The sequence below is a fragment of the Chlorocebus sabaeus genome, chromosome 21 (genome assembly GCF_047675955.1).
Source record: "Chlorocebus sabaeus isolate Y175 chromosome 21, mChlSab1.0.hap1, whole genome shotgun sequence".
Classification (NCBI taxonomy): Eukaryota; Metazoa; Chordata; class Mammalia; order Primates; family Cercopithecidae; genus Chlorocebus; species Chlorocebus sabaeus.
This window is the reverse complement of record NC_132924.1, coordinates 88,594,320-88,601,775: the sequence shown is the minus strand read 5'-3', so window position 1 is coordinate 88,601,775 and position 7,456 is coordinate 88,594,320. Positions and strand designations below refer to the sequence as shown.

At 40.0% G+C, this 7,456-nt stretch overlaps 1 non-coding gene across 1 annotated transcript; it reads left to right on the top strand.

Moving 5' to 3' along the window:
* Positions 1–6,982: 6,982 nt before the first annotated feature.
* Positions 6,983–7,110, top strand: LOC119626339 (small nucleolar RNA SNORA25). Its single transcript, XR_005242517.1, has one exon. It is a non-coding gene; the product is annotated as a small nucleolar RNA SNORA25 (small nucleolar RNA).
* Positions 7,111–7,456: the final 346 nt, after the last annotated feature.

The window sequence follows — 7,456 nt, the reverse complement described above, 5'->3', positions numbered from 1 at the left end:
GAGACGGGCGGATCACGAGGTCAGGAGATCGAGACCATCCTGGCTTACACGGTGAAACCCCGTCTCTACTAAAAAGTGCAAAAAACTAGCCGGGCGAGGTGGCGGGCGCCTGTAGTCCCAGCTACGTACTTGGGAGGCTGAGGCAGGAGAATGGCGTGAACCCGGGAGGCGGAGCTTGCAGTGAGCTGAGATCCGGCCACTGCACCCTAGCCTGGGCGACAGAGCAAGACTCTGTCTCAAAAAAAAAAAAAAAAAAAAAAGAATTTTAGTATCAATGTTCATCAAGGATATCAGTCTGTAGTTTTCTTTATGGTTATGTCCTTGCCTGGTTTTGGTAACAGGGTGATGCTAGGTTCATAAAATGAATTAGGGAGGGTTCCTTCTTTCTCTCTTGTGAAATAGTGTCAAGAGCATTGGTACTAATTCTTCTTTGAATGTCTGGTAGCATTCTTCTGTGAATTGTCTGGTCTTGGACTTTTTTGTTGGTAATTTTGTTAATTACCATTTCAATCTTGCTGCCTGTTATTGGTCTGTTCAGGGTATCAAATTCTCATTGATTTAAGTTAGGAGGGTTGTATTTTTTCCAGGAATTCATCCATCTCTTTTAGGTTTTCTAGTTTATGTGCATAAAGGTGTTTATAGTAGTCTTGAATGATCTTTTGTATTTCAGTGCTGTTGGTTGTAATATCTTCTGTTTGTTTCTTAGTGACGTCATTTGCATTTTGGATTTTCTTTCTTCTTGGTTAATCTTGCCAAGATCTAGCAATTTTATTTCTCTTTTCAAAAAAACAATTTTTTGTTTTATTTATCTTTTTTGTTTTGTTTTAAATTTCATTTAGTTCTGCTCTGATCTTGGTTATTTCTTTTCTTTTGCTGGGTTTGGGTTTGGTTTGTTCTTATTTCTCTAGTTCCTTGAGTTGTGACCTTGGAATGTCAGTTTGTGCTCTTTCAGTTTTTTGGACGTAGACACTTAAGGCTATGAACTTTCCTCTTAGCACTGCCTTTGCTATATCCCAGAGGTTTTTATAGGTTGTGTCATTATTGACATTCAGTTTGAAGAATGTCTTAATTTCTGTCTTGATTTTGTTTTTGACTCAACGCTCATTCAGGAGCACTGTGGTCTGAGAGAGTGCTTGATATAATATCAATTTTCTTAAGATTATTGAGGCTCATTTTATGGCCTATTATATGGTCTATCTTGGAGAAAGTTCCATGCACTGTTGAATAGAATGTGTATTCTGCAGTTGGTGGATGAAATTTTCTGTATATATCTGTTAAGTCCATTTGTTCCAAGGTATAGTTTAAATCCATGGTTACTTTGTTGACTTTCTGTCTTGAGGACCTGTCTAGTGCTGTCAGTGGAGTATTGAAGTCCCCCCACTATTATTGTGTCTATCTCATTTTTTAGGTTTATTAGTAATTGTTTTTATAAATTTGGGAGCTCTGTTGTTAGGCATGTATATGTTTAGGATTGTGATAATTTCCTGTTGGACAAGGCCTTTTACCATTATATAATGTCCCTCTTTGTCTCTTTTAACTGCTGTTGCTTTAAAATTTGCTTTGTCTGATTTAAAAATAGCTACCCCTGCTCACTTTTGGTGTCTGTTTGCATGAATGCCTTTTTCCACCCCTTTACTTTAAGTTTATTGAGTCCTTATGTGTTAAGTAGGTCTTCTGAAGGCAGCAGATACTTGGTTGGTGAGTTCTTATCCACTCCGTGGTTCCTTATCTTTTAAGTGTAGCATTTAGGCCATTCACATTTAATGTTAATATTGAAATGTGAGGTTGCATTCATCATGCTTTTTGTTGTCTGTGTACTTTTGTTTTTTGTTTTGTTTTGTTTTTGCTTTTTAATATGTATTTTTGTTTTATAGGTCCTTTGTGATTTATACATTAAAGCGGTTCTATTTTGATGTGTTTCTAGGATTTGTTTCGAGATTTAGAGCTCCTTTTAGCAATTCTTATACTGTTGGCTTGATAATGGCAAATTTCCTCAGCATTTATCTGAAAACAACTGTATCTTTCCTCCATATATGATGCTTAGTTTCACTGGATACAAAATTCTTGGCTGATAATGGTTTTGTTTGAGGAGGCAGGAGATAGAGCCCCAATCCCTTCTAGCTTGTAGGGTTTCTGCTAAGAAATCTATTAATCTGATAGGTTTTCCTTTATACATTGCTTGGTGCTTTTGTCTCAAAGCTCTTCAAATTCTTTCCTTTGTCTTAACTTTGGGTAACATGATGGCAATATGCCTAGGCAAAATCTTTGTGTGATGCATTTTCCAGGTGTTCTTTGTACTTCTTGTATTTGGATATATAGGTCTCTAGCAAGGCCAGGGAAGTTTTTCTTGATTATTCCCCTGAATATGTTTTCTAAGCTTTTAGAGTTCTCTTCTTCCTCAGGAACATCAATTATTCTTAAGTTTGGTCATTTAGCATAATCCCAGACTTCTTGGAGACTTTGTTCATATTTTCTTATTCTTTTTTCTTTGTATTTATTGGTTTCAGTTAATTAGAAGACCTCGTCTTCAAACTCTGAATTTCTTTCTTCTACTTGTTCAGTTCTATTGCTGAGACTTTCTAAAAGTGTGTCCAAAGTCTCCTGAATTTTTTATTTTTGTTTTAAGCTATCTATTTCCTTGAATATTTCTCCCTTCACTTCTTGTATCATTTTTTGAATTTCCTTGCAATGGGGTTCACATTTCTCTGGTCCCTTCCTGATTAACTTAATAACTAACCTCCTGAATTGGTTTTTAGGTATATCAGGGATTTATTCTTGCTTTGGATCCACTGCTGGAGAACTAGTGTAATTTTTTGGGGGTGTCGAAGAGCCTTGTTTTGTCATATTACCAGGGTTGGTTTTCTGGTTTCTTCTGATTTGGGTAGGCTCCATCAGAGGGAGGGTTTAGAGCTGAAGGCTGTTCTTCAGATTCTTTTGTCCCATGGGGTGTTTCCTTTACGTAGTGCTCTCCCCCTTTTCCTTTGGATGTGGCTTCCTGTGAGCCGAACTGCAGTGATTGTTGTCTCTCTTCTGAGTCTAGCCACCCAGCAAGTCTGCCCAACTCTGGGTTGGTACTGGGGGATAGCTGCACAGAATCCTGTGATATGGACCATCTATGAGTCTCTCAGCTGTGGATACCAGTGCCTGTTCCAGTGAAAATGACTGGGGGAGTGCAATGTACTCCATGGGAGTCCTCAGTTTTGGTGGTTTAATGGTCTATTTTAGTGCTGATTGGACTCCTGCCAGGAGGTGATGCTTTCCAGAAAGTATCAGCTGTAGTAGTGTGGAGGGGGACTGGAGGTGGGTTAGACCCTAGAACTCCCAAGATTACATGTCCTTTGTCTTCAGCTACCAGGGTGGGTAGAGAAGGACCATCAGGTGGGGGCAGGGCTAGGCATGTTTGAGCTCAGACTGTCCTTAGGCAAGTCTTGCTGCTGCTGCTGTGGAGGATGGGGGTGAGATTCCCAGGTCACTGGAGTTGTGTACCTAGGAGGATTATGTCTGCCTCTGCTGAGTCATGCAGATTGTCAGGGAAGTGGGGGAAAGCAAGCAGTCACGGGCCTCATGCAGTTCCCATGCAAACCGAAGGGCCAGTCTCACTCCCATCATGCACCCCCCAACAACCTCCAGTTTGTTTCCAAGTGGAAGGTATGTTAGGCTTGAAAATTTACCCTGAGCTTACCTGCCTCCCAGCTGTGAAAGAAAAGAGCTTAGTTATTCCCCCACCTGTGGAGTCTGCACACCAGATTTGCACCCTTCCTGGATTTCTGGCCAGGAGGCTTCTCACCCTCTTCAAATTGTTACAAAGTTCAGTTAGAGATTTCCTTCTCCCTGTAGAGTTTTACCCCCTGTTCCTCTGGTCACCCTCCCAGTGGATCCCTGGGATGCCAAGCAGGAATGGCCTACTCGGGGGTGCAGTGAGCTCCCAGGGCCTTTCTGCTACCTTCTCTACCCCTGTATTTCACTTGGCTCTCTAAATTGACTCAGCTCCAGATAAAGTCAGAAACTTCTCCCACAAACAGACTTTCAACTTCTCCGGTGGAGGTGTGTGTTTGGGAGAGGAGGGTATCCCTTTCCCACTTCTACAGTTGGGGCACTCACAGTATTTGGGGTGTTTCCTGGGTCCTACAGGAGCAGTCCACTTCTTTCAGAGGATCTGTGGGTCCTCTCAAGATTGCTGGTTTGTTCTTGCCGTCAGTCTGGAGCTACAATTCACAATGCGAACTTTTGCAAGCTGCTCTGTTTGGAGCTGCAATCTAGTCCTGCCTCCCGTCCACCTGAGGAGTTCAACAGTGGACCGTGTGGAATTGAAAGACACCAGAGAACTGCCAGGCCTGTGTGCCTTGAGCCTCATCCATACAAAGGGATTGTACTGCCTATCTCACTGTGTTCTATATCTCTACCTAGTCATCCTCAATTTATCATCTTCTGAGTCTTCCAAGATCAAGGCAGGAGAAGGGGTCATGTGCAGAGTTGTGTAAAAAGAAAAAAAACAGGTGTAATCCATGCTCATTTTGTTCTCTTTTAGTCCTCAATACCTTGTGAGGGGTTCGCATGCTAAATGCTGAATTGTCCGTGGAGCACAGGTGGGATCCTTTGGGTCGCCATTGAACAACTGTATTGCACCACCCGCTAGTTAGCAACTCAGCTCTTGCCCACATTGGTTCATCTCACCACTTACTGCTCTTATGGCTAGTGTTCCCCTGCCACGGCAGAGAGCCCTTTTAGTCCAAGAAGGATAGATGGAGATGCTTGAGCTTGCCACTTTTTGTAGTATCCACTTCCCACATAGGAAACTAATGTGTCTTTACTGAAGGTGGGCTGACTCTTGCTGCCCTCTCTGTGGTCAAACTTCTGCCTTGAAAAAAACTGTAAGACAGAAATTCTAAAATTCCAAAGGATACAAGCTGAAGCTCCTAAGACTTTTCTTACCATTCTCTACTCAGGTGGCAGCATGTATGGGCCTGTGCACGAATGCAGCTCAGCAAGCATCCAGCCAGGGTTAGCAACGCCAGTTCTTATGCCATCCTTAATCTCTAAAAGTAGTTCTTTTTAGAGTATAATAATGATTTAAAGGAATGACAGCCTTTCCCTTTCCTTCAGATATGGGATGGGGTGGAAAATAAACTAGAATGGCTCACTTTCTGCCAACTTTCCCCTTCAACAAAATTAGGATGTTAGCTTTTGTACGTTGCATAGAATGTTGAATATGACAGTAGAAAGACCGATTTGGCTACCTCTTACCAAACTCGAGGGAGGGGAGTCTGACAGTTTTTTGGCTGTTTTGATTAGAATGTGGAAATACTTACTACTTGTTGTCCACAGCATGGGTCTTTAGCCAAAATTTTAAAATGCAGGAAAGGTCCCATTCAACATATTATGACACGTGGTCTTTAAAAGTTTCAGAGAGGCACAAAGAAGAAAATTAAAATCACCTGCAATTTCTCCATTGCTAGTTTTTGTGTCAATGTCCATTATCTTTTGTAGCTACATATAAATAAATCTACATAAATATATGTGTTCAGAATCATATTTTATGAATCTGTTTAATCTGATTTTTCTACTTGAATTTATTAAAATAAAATTTATTGTTCTCATAAAGCATAATCTTCAGTGATGCACAGGTTTGCATTATTTTACAAAAGTTGCAAAAACAAAGACACATTGCTTTTGGTGCTTATGTAATCCTTTGATGAAAAACTTGGCTGTTTAATTCATTTATCAAATATATTTTGAGTGCCACTGTGTGCCAGGAACATTAGGAACAAGACAAATATAGCATAACTTTGTTAGAACAAAGGGGCAAGAGGAAACTTTGGGGTTATGAATGTGTTCACTATCTTTATTGTAATGGTGGTTTCACGGTTGTATCCATATATGTGAAAACTTAAGAAATTTTATACTTTTAATATGTGCAATTTATTGTGCCTCATTTATACTTTTATAATGCTGCTTAAAAAGGAAAAAATATCTACTGGGAGAAGACAATGTTTTTAAAGTATATTTAAATACAATACACATTTTGAAGTCAAAGTACAGTTTAATATGGAAGCACATAACAGGAAGCTCTAACCTAGTTTTGGAGAGGGTATCAGAGAATGTGTCCCTGACATTTTAGAGGAGAACAAAGCATGAATAGGAACTAGTTAGGTAATAAGATGGGCAAAACAAGGGGATGGTGGGGAAAGAATTCTACACAAAAGAGACTTTCAGAGTTCCATGATCCCGAATTGTGAAAAAAGAAAATGAAAAGTACAATGATCTAAAAGAAGGGGACCATGAAGGTGATTTAAGAGAAGCATATAGAATAGTGAGAAATGAAAGTAAAGAACGAGGCAGGGACCAAAGTCTAAAGGGAAGATTTCCTGGATCACATTATATCCGAAGAGCAAAGAATGTTAAGCAAGTCCGTAGTAATATAGGATTTGTGTGTGTGACTGTGTGTGTTTAAATATCACTGTGCCTATTATGTGGGGGAATGGCTATGTGTATGGGGGGGTTGAACATAATTGAGTTAGTGTTGCTACATTGTGCACTGCTGGGGGTGGGTATGTCATAAGAACACTGCATTCATTTAGTCATATCCGAGATTGTGATTTGAACTAGATTAGTTTCATTGATATTGGCCATAATAGGCATTTAGGTGGTAGACTTGATCAGACTTGGTAATAGATTGTATATGGTAGGGGAGGAAAGGGGACGTATATAATAAATCCCAAGTTTTCGGTTAGAAAACCTGGTGGTACCTTTTACTGAGATTGTTAATGCTAGAAATAAAACAAGAGTGGAGGAAAGGAATGTGTTCAGTTGTAGATACTTTAAATTTGAGATGTCTGTGTGATATTTGAGTGGGGAACTAAAGTAAGCAGGTGTGTATACTTGTAACCAAGCAGGTGGGCTTGGGATATGGTTTTCAGGAGATTTCAGAGTAGATATGATTGCTCAGAGAGTGAAAAATGGTGTGGTTTTAGATGGAGTCTTTAGGTTATTTTAAAGAGGGCTCATGGGACCACGAAACCAAGAGCTCTTAATGCTGTGACCAAAGACTGAAGTTCTCTATAGGTTGCCAAGGCACTCAGTGGTGCTATGTTTTCCTGAGGAGATGTAAGACTTGGAAAAAGAAAAAAAAAGCAGACTGAGTCTCAAGAAACTCTAACATTTTCTATTTTGGTAGAAAGGGAGGAGTAAGCAAAGGAGTCTGAGAAGAATCAGTCAAAGATCTAATAATAAGTCCAGTGGTATTTAAAGAGCTAAGAGGTTGCTAGTGAAAAGTAAGAGGAAGACTAAGAATTGTCCTCCATTTGACATAGTGCATGGGACTGTATTATCTTCCTATTGCTGCTGTAATAAATTAGCACATATTTGGCAGCTTAAAACAATACAAATTTATTCTCTTACAGTTCTGGAGACCAGAAGTCTGGAATCAGCTTTACTGGATTGAAGTAAAGGTGTTGGC